We start from the raw sequence: 13,487 nt of genomic DNA, 5'->3' as shown, positions 1-13,487 counted from the left end.
GGGGTGGGAGGTGGACAGGCTTTCTCTCTATCAGAAGACTCTCAACATCAGACTTCAGCAGTCTTCCCAGACTCCCATGGCCACACCCCAGAAATAAAAGCATCCTCATGCTGGTGTTATTTGTATAGATCTGTAACCAAGAATTTAAGGAAGACACCTTTCTTCATATGCAAATACTCCTTCAAGACATATCTCCTAGCTTCTGCTCCTCCAATCCCAGCTAGTTTGCAGTCCCTAAGTCTCCACTGCGAGCCCCTTTTGTTTCCCAGGTATAATGCTAAATGCTAGGTGGTCATTACAAAATGAATGGCATGCAAAACCAATTAACTTATAGTCCTGTGTAGCCATGGTTCAAGCATGAAGGATTCTCAGTAAATCTCAGTTAAGAATTTAGATGAGATGGACAGAAGAGATTTTCAAAGTAGAAGTGAGCCAACTTGGTAAGTGAATAGCAGTGTGTAGGACGTAATAGACCCACAGTAAATATTTGTTGGATGAAAGAATGGTTGAAGGAAGAGAGGAGAGAGAACAGTTCAAATGGATGTTTGATTAAGTGAGAGCAAGTACAAGAGTAGGAGCAAGCTTGAGGCAGAAGAGATTCTGCATTCAGTTTGGACCTCAGAGGAGAGGACTCTGGGACTCTGGAGAAAAGTCAGGACTGGAGAGATTTGGTAATCATCCAAGTAGAAAAGAGCCCTGAGGGTCGAATTGTGACTGAGATCAGCAAGGAAAAGACTAAAGGGAGAAAAAAAGGTGGAAGGAAAAAATACTGCAGAATAACTCACAACTGCCTTTCTTCCTAGTTTTTCCTCTTTCCTATTGCCTCTTCTCTCAGTCCTCCTTAAACTTTGTCCATCTACCAGCTCCTTTTCCTCCCAGGTACTGTCCAACTTCCCTCATCCTGGCCCAGCTCCCTTCTTCAAGTGCATAGATGTCATCCTTATCCCAGTCTGTGGTGTCTCTTGTGGCCCTTCACACACATACGGATGTGTGCTCAAACTGCTCCCCTCCCCTCTGACTACCCAACCAAGCATTTTCATCTTGAGCCTTTTGAATAGTACCCAGTGTAAATCTTGCTTCTCCATATACTTACTCCAATTTTCTTAAAAATTCCAGGCTCGTTCTCCTTTTATCATTTGTGCAAATTAAATAGGGCAGTAGGATAACCATGTAAAAGATCAGAGGCAGTAAGAGACTTGCAAGGTTAAAGCCTAAAGCTCCTTTGTCTAGCTTTCCCTGAAGACCCTGCAGTCAGGGAGACCTCTTCAAATCAGGATCTCCCCCACAGCAGCTGCAAGAGCTTTGACAAGTTCTGTCACCTCTCTCAGCTTTTGCACTTGAGAATGTTGATACCTGGCAGGACCATTAGAAGGTTTTTAATGAGGCAATGCAAGGAGAATGCCTAGTATCAATGATAGCTTTTGCTACACTTTGTGTTATTTTTCAATCAAGCCTAACCTTCTCAAGCTTGGCAGGCAATGAAATAAAAGAAGCAAGTTCTATTTATTTATTTTTTTCTTTTTTACAAATATTGACTGAGAAAACAACTTGCTTGAATTCAGGAAATCAGAAAACCATCTACAATACTGTAGTTAACATTTCTGAACTCCTGGTTCTAAACCTGGGCTCTAGTCTTCATTAAGTTTATGAAGTGTGTCTGTGTTTTTCATAATACTTAATTGCTTTTTGTTTCCCATTTATAGACGCCGAACCTGTTCAGATAGTTTTTGTTGACCTAATTACAAAAAGTTTAGAAATATATGTAGAAGAAAATTAAAATTCCTGTTAATCTCACCATCCAAAAAACACCAACCAGTGTTGACATTTTGAAGTATGTCCATCCAAACTTTTATCTGTAAATGCCTGTGTGCATTCATACATACCCATGTATGTGTCTTCCCCGTATGTTTTTGCAAAAATGAAATTTTGCTATACATGTGGGGTTTTCTAATTTTTTAAAAAAGATTTTATTTATTTATTTGATAGAGCGAGAGAGAGAGCACAAGCAGGCGGAGCGGCAGGCAGAGGGCGAGGGAGAAGCAGGTTCCCTGCTGAGTAGGGAGCCCGATGCGGGACTCTATCCCAGGACCCTGGGATCATGACCTGCGCGGGAGGTAGACCCTTAACCGACTGAGCCACCCAGGTGCCCCATGTGGGCTTTTCTTTTAAGATTTTATTTATTTTTAGAGAGAGAGAGAGAGCGGGGGAAGGAGCAGAGGGAGAGGGAGAGAATCCCAAGCAGACTCCACGTTGAACTAGGAGCCCAACACAGGGCTCGATCTCGGGACCCTGAGACCATGACCTGAGCTGAAACCAAGAGGTGGATGCTTAACCAACTGAGCCACCCAGGCGCCCCTACATATGGAGTTTTTTAGCTTGCCTTTTTTTTTTGTTTTGTTTTGTTTTTTTAAGATTTTTATTTATTTATTTGAGACAGAATGAGAGAGAGAGAGCACATGAGAGGGGGGAGGGTCAGAGGCAGAAGCAGGCTCCCTGCCGAGCAGGGAGCCTGATGCGGGACTCGATCCTGGGACTCCAGGATCATGACCTGAGCCGAAGGCAGTCGCTTAACCAACTGAGCCACCCAGGTGTCCCTTTTTTTTTTTTTTTAATTTTTTTTTTTTATTAGTTCACATACTCTCTTTTTTTTATTTTTATTTTTTTTTAAGATTTTATTTATTTATTTGAGAGAGAGAATGAGAGAGAGCACATGAGAGGGGGGAGGGTCAGAGGGAGAAGCAGACTCCCTGCCGAGCAGGGAGCCCGATGCGGGACTCGATCCAGGGACTCCAGGATCATGACCTGAGCCAAAGGCAGTCGCTTAACCAACTGAGCCACCCAGGCGCCCTAGCTTGCCTTTTAATACACTTTTTATCTCTTGCTGCACCAATAAATACATGCCTCCCCAATATTTTTTTTTAAAAGATTTTATTTATTTATTTGACAGAGAGAGAGATAGCGAGAGCAGGAACACAAGCAGGGGGAGTGGGAGAGGGAGAAGCAGGCTTCCTGCCGAGCAGGGAGCCTGATGTGGGACTCGATCCCAGGACCCTGGGATCATGACCTGAGCCGAAGACAGACGTGTAACGACTAAGTCACCCAGGCGCCCCCCCAATATTTTTTAACAAGGAGGAACTTTTTTTTTTAAAGATTTTACTTAATTATTTGAGAGAGAGAGAAAGAGAACATGAGCAGGGAGGAGGGGCAGAGGGACAAGTAGGCTCCCTGCTGAGCAGGGAGCCCAACAGGGGGCTTGATCCCAGGACCCTGAGATCATAACCTGAGCCACCCAGGTGCCCCTCCTCCAAAATATTTTTAATATATTTCATTGTACAGATTTATAATTATATTTATAACTTCCTATTAAAGGATATCATGCTGACATTTCTTTTTTTTTTTTTTTTAAGATTTTATTTATTTATTCATGAGAGACAGAGAGAGAGAGACAGAGAAGCAGGCTCCCAAGGAGCAGGGAGCCCGATGCGGGACTCGATCCCAGGACCCTGGGATCATGACCTGAGCCGAAGGCAGACGCTTAACCATCTGAGCCACCCAGGCACCCCATGCTGACATTTCTAAACTTTCTTTGTCATAAACAACACAGTATAAAGTCCCTCATAAGTAATCTTTGTACCCTTGTTCATTTGCTTGTTTAAGATAAGTTCCTCTTAGAAGTGAGTGTGAAGTCAATAGGTATGCCCCCTTTGAGAGCTTTTGATATATATTGCCAAATTTCCTAGAGAAATTGTGCGCCAATTATATTCTTACCATACTCTTTTCTCCACTACCTAGTCACTCCCAGATATTGTCAATTTTTTTTGGTAAATATTTACTGAACACTTACTATATGCCAGGCACTTATAGGTGCTAAGAATACAGCTGTGAATAAAACCAAGTCCCTGCCCTTGTGGAGGTTCTGTTTTAGTCAGGGGGAGACAAACAATAAACAATCACATAAATGTAATGTCAGACAATATACAGAGTGTTAGAAAGAAAAATAGGCATTTTTGTTCTTTTAATCTTTGCTGATATGATAGTCAAATTCTGTGAGCTGTCCTGGTTTTAATTTTTTTCTTTGGTTGTGAGTCATTCTTTCAGTAAATACTTATTGAGCACATGCTCTGACCCTGGGGACCAGAGGTAAACAAGGTAACAATGGGCCTACATTCTAGGGGAGAAATATAAGTAATAAACAACTATTAAATAAGTGACCAATGTAATAGTAATTTGAGTGGAGTTGGGAACATTAGATGTGTTTTCAAAGAAGAGTTAATATTTGATCTGAGAACAAAATGACAGAACAGATTTGTTATGAGAAGATCTAAGGGAATTAGGTAGCAGCAAAGGGTGCAGCAAAAGCAAAGACTTGGAAGTAGAAATGGCATGACTAATTGGAGGAATCGAAAGGCCAGTGGGGCTGGAATGTAATGAGTGGACAACAGAGTCCTAAAAGATTAGAAATAGGTGGGCTAGGTCATATAGGGTCTTGTAGACCACAATAAGGAGTTCAGATTTCATCCTTATGTAATAAATCTTTGAAGGGTTTCAGGCAGAGGAATGACATAACCTGATTTATATTTTAAAAGGTGACTTTAGCTACTGTGAGAAGATAGTACTGTAAGGAAGGTGACCATATAATTTAGTATCCAAATGGGAATCCTTTTGCAAATGAAACGGGGCACTGACTGGAGGGGATGTCAAGCAACAGGTAAAAACTGGAACTGTCCCAAACAAACCAGAATTATAGCCACCTTCCTGTAAGAGGACCAAAGTAGAATCAGGGAGATCATTTTTTGAGGTTGCTGCAGTAGTCCAGACCAAAAATAATTGTAGCTTGGAATTGAGTGGGCTGGGATACTGGAAGGATTTGGTAGATATTTAGGAAGTAAAATCAAGTCCTGAGAACTTGGATGGGGATAGTGAGGGAAAGGGAGGAATCAAGAATGATGCCCTGGTTTTGGCCTGAGCCACTGGATGCATGTTGTTGTCATTCATTGAAATGAAGAAGACTTGAGGAGGAACAGGATTGGAAGAAAGATTCAAGAGTTCTGTTTTGAAGGTGTTTTAAGTTAAGATGCTTATGGAATAGCAAACTGGAGATGCAAGGTATATTGTTTGTATTGAGTTTGGGGGCCAGGGGAGAAGTTCTGACTAGGGACACAGATTTGGTATCATTGGCACATAGATTGTAGTAAAATCATTGATCTGGATGAGATCATCTAGGCTAAGAATCTACAAGAGGAAGACCATCCTGAACTCAGGGATAGGGCACACCACAGTGTCTACCTCAGGCAAGGGAAGGAGGAGCAACTAGTGAGGTTGGAGATCAGAGTGTGAGCTGGACATCTCTATCACCAATAGATATGTTGGAGATATATATATTTATATATATAGAGAGAGAGAGAGAGAGAGATACTGTGTGTGTGCATGTGAAAATTACCTATTCTCCTATTGGGGTGTTATTTGTAAATTTTCCTTACATATTAAAGACTTTTTATGGGTTGAATTGGGTCCTCCAAAAAGATATGTTGAAGTTCTAACCAGCACTACAGAAATGTAACCTTATTTGGAAATGGGGTCGTTGCAGATGTTATAATTCAAGATGAGGTCATACAGAGTAGGGTGGGCCCTTAATCCAATATGACTGCTGTCCTTATAAGAAGACATGAAGACAGAGGAAGAACACCATGTGACAGTGGAAACAAAGATGGGAGTTGCAGCTGCAAATCAAGGGATTCCAAGGATTGCTGGTGACACCAGAAGTTAAGAGAAAGACTTGGAACAGATTCTCCCCTAGAGACTTCAAGGGAGCATGGCACTGCAGACAGCTTGATTTTGACTTTTAAGCCTTCAGAACTATGAGAGGAAAAATTTCTGTTGTTTTAAGCTAGTTTGTAGTAATTTGTGCTAGGAAACTAATACAGCCCCCTGTGCCATACACATTACCTTTTTCCCCCCACTTTTGACTTCTTTTGGTTCCTTACAGAAGTTTTATTTTCTTTTTAAGGTTTTATTTATTTATTTGTCAGAGAGAGTGAGCACAAGCAGGGAGAGTGGCAGGCGGAGGGAGAAGCAGGTTTCTCGTTGAGCAAAGAGCCCAATACGGGACTCCATCCCAGGACCCTGGGATCATGACCTGAGCTGAAGGCAGACACTTAACAGACTGAGCCACCCAGGCATCCCTTTACAGGAGTTTTAAATTCTTATGTAGTCAGTCCTATCACTTTTTTCCTTAGAAAGGCTTTCCTCTTAAGATTATAAAAATATTTTTACATTTAATTTATTAATCCACCTGGAATTAGTTTCAAAAAAGGGATAAAACAGTAATCTAATATTTTTCTTTCCAGATGGTTAGCTATTTGTCCAACATTGTTTATTGAATTTTTTACTCTTTCTACCCAGTGGTTTGAAATATTACCTTTATCAAATGGTAAATTTTATATATTTTTATGTCTATTTGTGGACCTTCTCTTCGGGCCTTGGTACATGCTACTTTAATAATAAGCAGAAGAGGGGCTTAGAAGAGCCTAGCTAGCTCAGTCGGTAGAGCACATGACCCTTGATCTCAGGGTCATGAGTTCAAGCCCCATGTTGGGCATGGAGCCTACTTTAAAAATAAAAATAAATAATGATAATAAGAAGAAACTCTTCATTGCTCTTTTTAGAATTTTTTTTTTTTAAGATTTTATTATTTATTTGACACAGAGCAAGAGAGAGACAGAGAGCAAGCACAAGCAGGGGGAATGGCAGGCAGGGGAGAAGCAGTCTCCTTCCTCAGCAAGGAGCCCGATACGGGACTTGATCCCAGGACCCCGGGATCATGACCTGAGCCGAAAGCAGCTGCTTAACCGACTGAGCCACCTAGGCGCCCCTCTTTTTAGAATTTTTTGACTAGTTTTTGTATCTTTATTCTGTCAGATAATTTTGAAATCATTTTGTCAACTTCCAAACAATTTCTACTTCTAAAATTGGGATTACAAACTATAGAAATCTATAGTTTGTGGTGTTTTACTTAATGAAGTTTTACACTTTTATATATGTACTTGTGCATCTTTTATCTTTATGGGTTTTTTCTTTCTTTTATGTTTAGAGAGATCTTTGCTGTCCTGAGATTATTCTCCTTTTATTTCCTTATCATTGTTCCTTTACCATCTCATTCTTAACATTTAGGTCTTTAATTCATCTGAAATGTTTTATATGGTGTGAAGTAAACTCACCATTTTCCATATACTGTATTGACATATTTCTAAGATATAGATCTTAGATTTGCTGTCAACTTTTTTTTTAATAAAATTTTATTTATTTATTTGACAGAGAGAGACACAGCAAGAGAGGGAACACAAGCGGGGGAGTGGGAGAGAGAGAAGCAGGCTTCCCGCGGAGCTGGGAGCCCCATGTGGGGCTCGATCCCAGGACCCTGGGATCATGACCTGAGCCGAAGGCAGATGCTTAACTGACTGAGCCACCCAGGCGCCCTAGATTGCTGTCAACTTAAGATAAACAGCTTTTCAGGAAAAAAGAAACTAACACATGAAATGTGAGACCAACTATTAGATGCACCCTGATTCTAGATGTATGAGGGAAACATTCTAGATGCTCGGGTTTATAATATATGATGTTAATTGTCTGGGAGTAATTTCTCAAATAATTATCTTTTCTCCACTTATTTGAAACAGATTTTTTTAAAAAAGATTTATTTATTTTAGAGAGAGAGAGAGCATGCAAGCAAGCAGGGAATGGAGTGGGTGGGGGAGGGATAGAGGGAGAGAGAGAATCCTGAAGCAGACTCCATGCTGAGCGTGGAGCCTAACTCGGGGCTCATCCCAGGACCCTGAGATCATAATCTGAGCTGAAAGCAAGAGTCAGCCGCTCAACCAACTGCACCACCGAGGCACCCCCTTGAAACACATTTTTAACACCAAATTATTTTACACACTTACGTCTGTTTCTGGGATTTCTTTTGTGTTTCATTGATTTCTCTATTCTCAGTGACAGAATTTTACTGTTTTATTTTTGCAGTTTGATAATAATTTTTGGTATCTAATAGAGCAATTACCTCTCCTTATTTTCTTGGTGATTGTGTCCATTTAGTCCTCCAAAAGAATTTCAGAATCATTTTGTCAAGGATTACATTAGATCAGGGTTTCTTTGGGTCAGATAATTATTTTCTGTGGGAGGTTGTCCTGTGCACTTTGGTCTCTGCCCACTAGATGCCAGCCAGTAGCAGCACTTCTCTCCCGTGACTTGTGACAACCAAAAATGTCTCCACACGATGCCAAATGTCTCCTGGAGGGCAAAATTGCCACTGGTTCAGAGCACTACATTAGATTTATAAGTTAATTAAAAAAGAATTAATATCTTTATAATACTGTCTTCCTAATTAGAAGCATGGTTTAACTTTCATTTTCTGGGGTTTACTTTTTGGCAATCAGTAAAACTTTCTTTGAATCCTGTGCCTTTCTTATCCTGGAGCTAGTGTTTTGATTCTGAATGACTGGTTGCCACATCGGGTTGAGCATATTAATCATGATGAGCCTCACAGAGTAAGAATAGCTGGCATTTATGCCAGATAGCATGTTAATTAAGTACTTTGCATGGATTAACTCATGTAATCTTCACTGCAGCCCCATAAGGTTGATACTATTATTATCCCTATTTGATAGATGAAGAATCTGAGGTAGGGTCAATCAAGTGCTAACTGGTAGAGCAAGTTTACCACCACTAGTCTCAGTCTTGAAAATCCTGAAAACCTCTTACCAGGTTTCCAAGGGCACATCCTCTGGAGATGCTAGAAATAAATGGATAAGTTGAATAAAGCAAGTTACAAAATATAATTCTATTCTTTAAATGTGTCATTTTGTAAGAATAGACCCATTGGGGTTTTTTAATCCAAAAATTATTTTTTAAAACTCTATCATGTACTTTAAAATATTTTTAGGGGCGCCTGGGTGGCTCAGTTGGTTAAGTGACTGCCTTCGGCTCAGGTCATGATCCTGGAGTCCCTGGATCGAGTTCCGCATCGGGCTCCCTGCTTGACAGGGAGTCTGCTTCTCCGTCTGACCCTCCCGCTTCTCATGTGCTCTCTCTCATTCTCTCTCTCTCAAATAAATAAATAAAATCTTAAAAAATAAAAAAAATAAAATAAAATATTTTTAAAACTCATCTTCTCTTTCTCAGTCCCTTCCCCCAAATATAAGTTCACTGTTGGACACAGCCATATCCCCAGCAAGTAGCTTAATGCCTTGAACAGAATTAGGTGCTCAGTAACTATTTATTCAAGGAGAAACAGAATTCTTATTACTGGTTTTCTAAGGAATCTTTTTTTCCCGGTAAGTTTTGTTACGGTTATGTCAAAATAACCTTGTGTAATGGGAGAGCCAAGGCATAAATATGGCACCTGTCCCAGGCTAATTTTTTTTTTCCAGACTAATAAAGATTTTTGGAATGAAAAATATATGTCTATGTCTAGAGTAAAAGGCAAAATTCACCTACATTTTGAATTTAAAACATCAAATGCCAAACTAATTCGAATGTTAAATCAAGGTCAGCTTCCACGTAAGCCTCCATTAACAGCTTTATTAAGATATAATTCCATACCTTAGGGGCGCCTGGGTGGCTCAGTCGTTAAGCATCTGCCTTCGGCTCAGGTCATGATCCCGGGGTCCTGGGATCGAGCCCCGCATCGGGCTCCTTGCTCTGTGGGGAAGCCTGCTTCTCCCTCTCCCACTCCCCCTGCTTGTGTTCCCTCTCTCGCTATGTCTCTCTCTGTCAAATAAATAAAAAAAAATCTTAAAAAAAAAAAAAAAAGATATAATTCCATACCTTACATAAAATTCACCCATAAAATTCCCTGAGTTGTTTAAGCCTTACCACTATCTAATTTTAGAACATTTTCCTTACTCCAGAAAGAAACCCTATACTCTCCAATGGGTTCTCTTTGTTTTTTGTTTGTTTTAAGGTACTCAGTCATATCATTTGAAAAATAAAATTTCCTCATTTTAAATTATAAAAAGTATTTTAAAATTTTAAATGGAGGTAACAGAAATTCAGGGCATCAGAAAAGAAACCCACTCCTGTCCATTGCTCCTCTAGAGATAACAGTTTTTGTGTATTTTTCCAGAAGTTTTCTCTGTGTATACACAAAAATACATAAATGTCTAATGGAGTTACACTAATTTTTTTAACCACTAAATATATTTTAGGCATTAAATATATATATATATTAGTACCTTGGGGCACCTGGGTGGCTCAGTCAGTTAAGCATCTGACCAGCTCAAGTCATGATCTCAGGGTCCTGGGATAGAGCCCCGCATTGGGCTTCCTGCTGAGCAGGGAGTCTGCTTGTCCCTATCCCTCTGCCCTTCCACCTGTTCATACTCTTTCTCTCTCAAATAAATAAAATCTTTAAAAAAAAAAAGCAGCAGGAGGGGAAGAATGAAGGGGGGAAAATCGGAGGGGGAGACAAACCATGAGAGACTATGGACTCTGAAAAACAAACTGAGGGTTCTAGAGGGGAGGGGGGTGGGGAATGGGTTAGCCTGGTGATGGGTATTAAAGAGGGACGTTCTGCATGGAGCACTGGTGTCATACGCAAACAATGAATCATGGAACACTACATCAAAAACTAATGATGTGGGGCGCCTGGGTGGCTCAGTCGTTAAGCGTCTGTCTTCAGCTCAGGTCATGATCCCAGGGTCCTGGGATCGAGCCCTGCATCATGCTCCCTGCTCAGCGGGAAGCCTGCTTCTCCCTCTCCCACTCCCCCTGCTTGTGCTCCCTCTCTTGCTGTCTCTGTCTGTCAAATAAATAAATAAAATCTTTAAAAAAGAAAAAACAACTAATGATGTAATGTATGGTGATTAACATAACATAATAAAAAAAAATCTTTAAGGCGGGGGTGCACCTAGGTGGCTCAGTTGGTTAAGTGCTGCGTTAGGCGCAGATCATGATCCCAGAGTCCTGGGATCCAGCCCCATATCGGGCTCCCTGCTGAGCAGGGAGTCTGCTTATCCCTTTCTCTCTGCCCCCCGCCCTGCTTGTGCTCACGCTCTCTCTCAAATAAGTAAATAAATAAATAAAATCTTTAAAAAAAATAAAATAAAGGGACGCCTGGGTGGCTCAGTCATTAAGCGTCTGCCTTTGGCTCAGGTCGTGATCCCAGAGTCATGGGATCGAGTCCTGCATTGGGCTCCTTGCTCAGCAGGAGACTGTTTCTCCCTCTGCCTGTAGCTCCCCCTGCTTGTGCTCTCTCTCTTTCTCTGACAAATAAATAAATAAAATCTTTAAAAAATAAATAAATAAAACTTAAAAAAATATATTAGTACCTCACTCAGACTATTGCCCATTTTGCCTACAGTGGTATTCCTAGTGCATAGCATGATTCCTGACACATAGTACTCATTCAATAAATATTTTATCAGCTGCATGTTATTCTAATATTCTAAAAACAGACCATAATTTATTGGACCAGCCCCTTACTGATTTTAATTTTTTTGCTATTACAGACTATGACGTAATGCGCTCTCTACATGTTTGTAGGACAAGTTCCTTACAGTGGAATTTTGGAGTTAAAGAGTAATATGTATTTATAATTTTAATATATACCATTTTTGTGGGCATAGTGTCATTCTTTATGGGTTTCTAGTATCGGAACCCCACAACTATGTTTGCAGAACTCCCATCTTTGGAGATACAATCTGTTTCTTCCTGAAGAAGCTGAAATGCCAGATGCATTCTCAGTCTTCAGTCTCAGACACCAATCAGATAATACTTACTGCAAATTTTAAATTGGAAACTGGTGATGGGAAGAAGCAGAGTCGGTGCACTCCATTTTGGTGAGATGGCATCAGCAATGAATGACATGTGTCTATTAAAAGGTTCTGGTGGCAGGGTACAACACTGGTGCTGCTGGCCATACAAGCTGGGTGATTATGCCCAGTGACCATGATACTGGGGTATTCAGTTGTGCAACATGGTTCGGAGCACCAGATTTTGGCTGTATAGATTCCAAGCTTGGTTTTTAGGCTCTTGTCTGGATTCTAGGAACTACCCATTATCCTTTAATAAGTTCCTTTTGTGGTTAAATTAGAAGGGGTTGGGGGGGATTTGTTTTGCTTTATGCTTGCAGCTAAAACCACTAATTGATATATAGCCACCAGATTACACTTCCAAAAGGTTATAACATATATTCTAAACAAACTATATATGAGAATACCTGTTTTCTTATACTCTGGCCAACCTGGATATTATCAAACTTTTTAGATTTGTGCCAAATCTCATAGTCTAACATTTCAATTGTCTAGAATTTTGCAGAAAGGAGAAAGTCTTCTCAAATGGTTAGTTAGTTCATTTAATACTGTCAAATTATCTACCCAATTATATGAAAAACTACTTGTGTCATAAACTAAGTTTTCAGATAATTTGGACCTGTTCCCTGTATATTTTATTTACTCTAGCTCTGTATTTTATCTTGATATTTGGTAGGGCAAAGCCTCCTGTGATATTGTGATTTGTAAGATATATATATGTATTTGATTATTCAGGTGACAAAATATGTATTTCTCATATATATTTGGTCTTCATCCATGGTTCTTGGCTCAAGGCTCTCAAAACCCTTGGAACTCCTTAAGTGATGAGAGCTTAAAGGTGTTCTTTGTTATGTTAATGAGATGACATTTGGAAAACACCTAAGGATGGGGCTGGTTACCAGTGAAGCCAACCATGTGATTAGAGGATTGGAACTTTCAGTCCCACCCCCAGACCTCCAGAGAGTAGAGAGGGCCTAGAGATTGACATCAATCACCAATGACCAATGATTTAATCACTTGTGACTATATAATGAAGCCTTCATAAAGACCCAAAAGATAAGTTTTGAAAGCTTCTGGGTTGGTGAACTCATAGAAGTGCTGGGAGAATGGCACACCTGGAGAGGGTTTGGAAGTTTGTGGAACTGAGCCCTTTACCTGTGGAATCTGATTCTGTCTCCGGGTAAATAGTGTCAGAGTTGAGTTTAATTGTCTGATAATTGCTTGTTGGTGTGGGGAAGCCTTTACAGAATGCAGTAGAATTGGATCCAGGAACGCTTTTCACCTCCTCACTTATCTTTTGTTTCCCCTTATAGTTTTTTGTGTTATTCTTGACCCTCTTCTCTCTTAGATGAACTTTTGAGTCATCTCATCCATTCCTTTTAAAAATACCATTGGAATTTTGCTTGGTATTTATTGAATTTATAGATTAATTTGGGGAGAACACTTTTTTTAAACTTTAAAATTTTTAGGGGCACCTGGGTGGCTCAGTCGTTAAGCGTCTGCCTTCAGCTCAGGTCCTGGGATCAAACCCCGCATCAGGCTCCTGCTCAACGGGAAGACTGCTTCTCCCTCTCCCACTCCCCCTGCTTGTGTTCCCTCTCTCATTGTCTCTCTCTCTGTCAAATAAATAAATAAAATCTTTAAAAATATATAAACTTTAAAATTTTTGTTACAAAAGTT

At 40.2% G+C, this 13,487-nt stretch overlaps 1 protein-coding gene across 3 annotated transcripts in view; it reads left to right on the top strand.

Annotated features, from left to right (window-relative positions):
- Positions 1-13,487, top strand: part of SIMC1 (SUMO interacting motifs containing 1) — a 91,765-nt gene that overhangs the window by 1,172 nt on the left and 77,106 nt on the right. The gene's annotated exons all lie outside the window — the stretch shown is intronic.

This window comes from Mirounga angustirostris, unplaced genomic scaffold (assembly GCF_029215605.1).
Source record: "Mirounga angustirostris isolate CCGP_5_RB_7025 unplaced genomic scaffold, mMirAng1.0.hap1 SCAF_7, whole genome shotgun sequence".
NCBI lineage: Eukaryota > Metazoa > Chordata > Mammalia > Carnivora > Phocidae > Mirounga > Mirounga angustirostris.
This window is presented reverse-complemented; position numbering and strand designations above follow the sequence as displayed.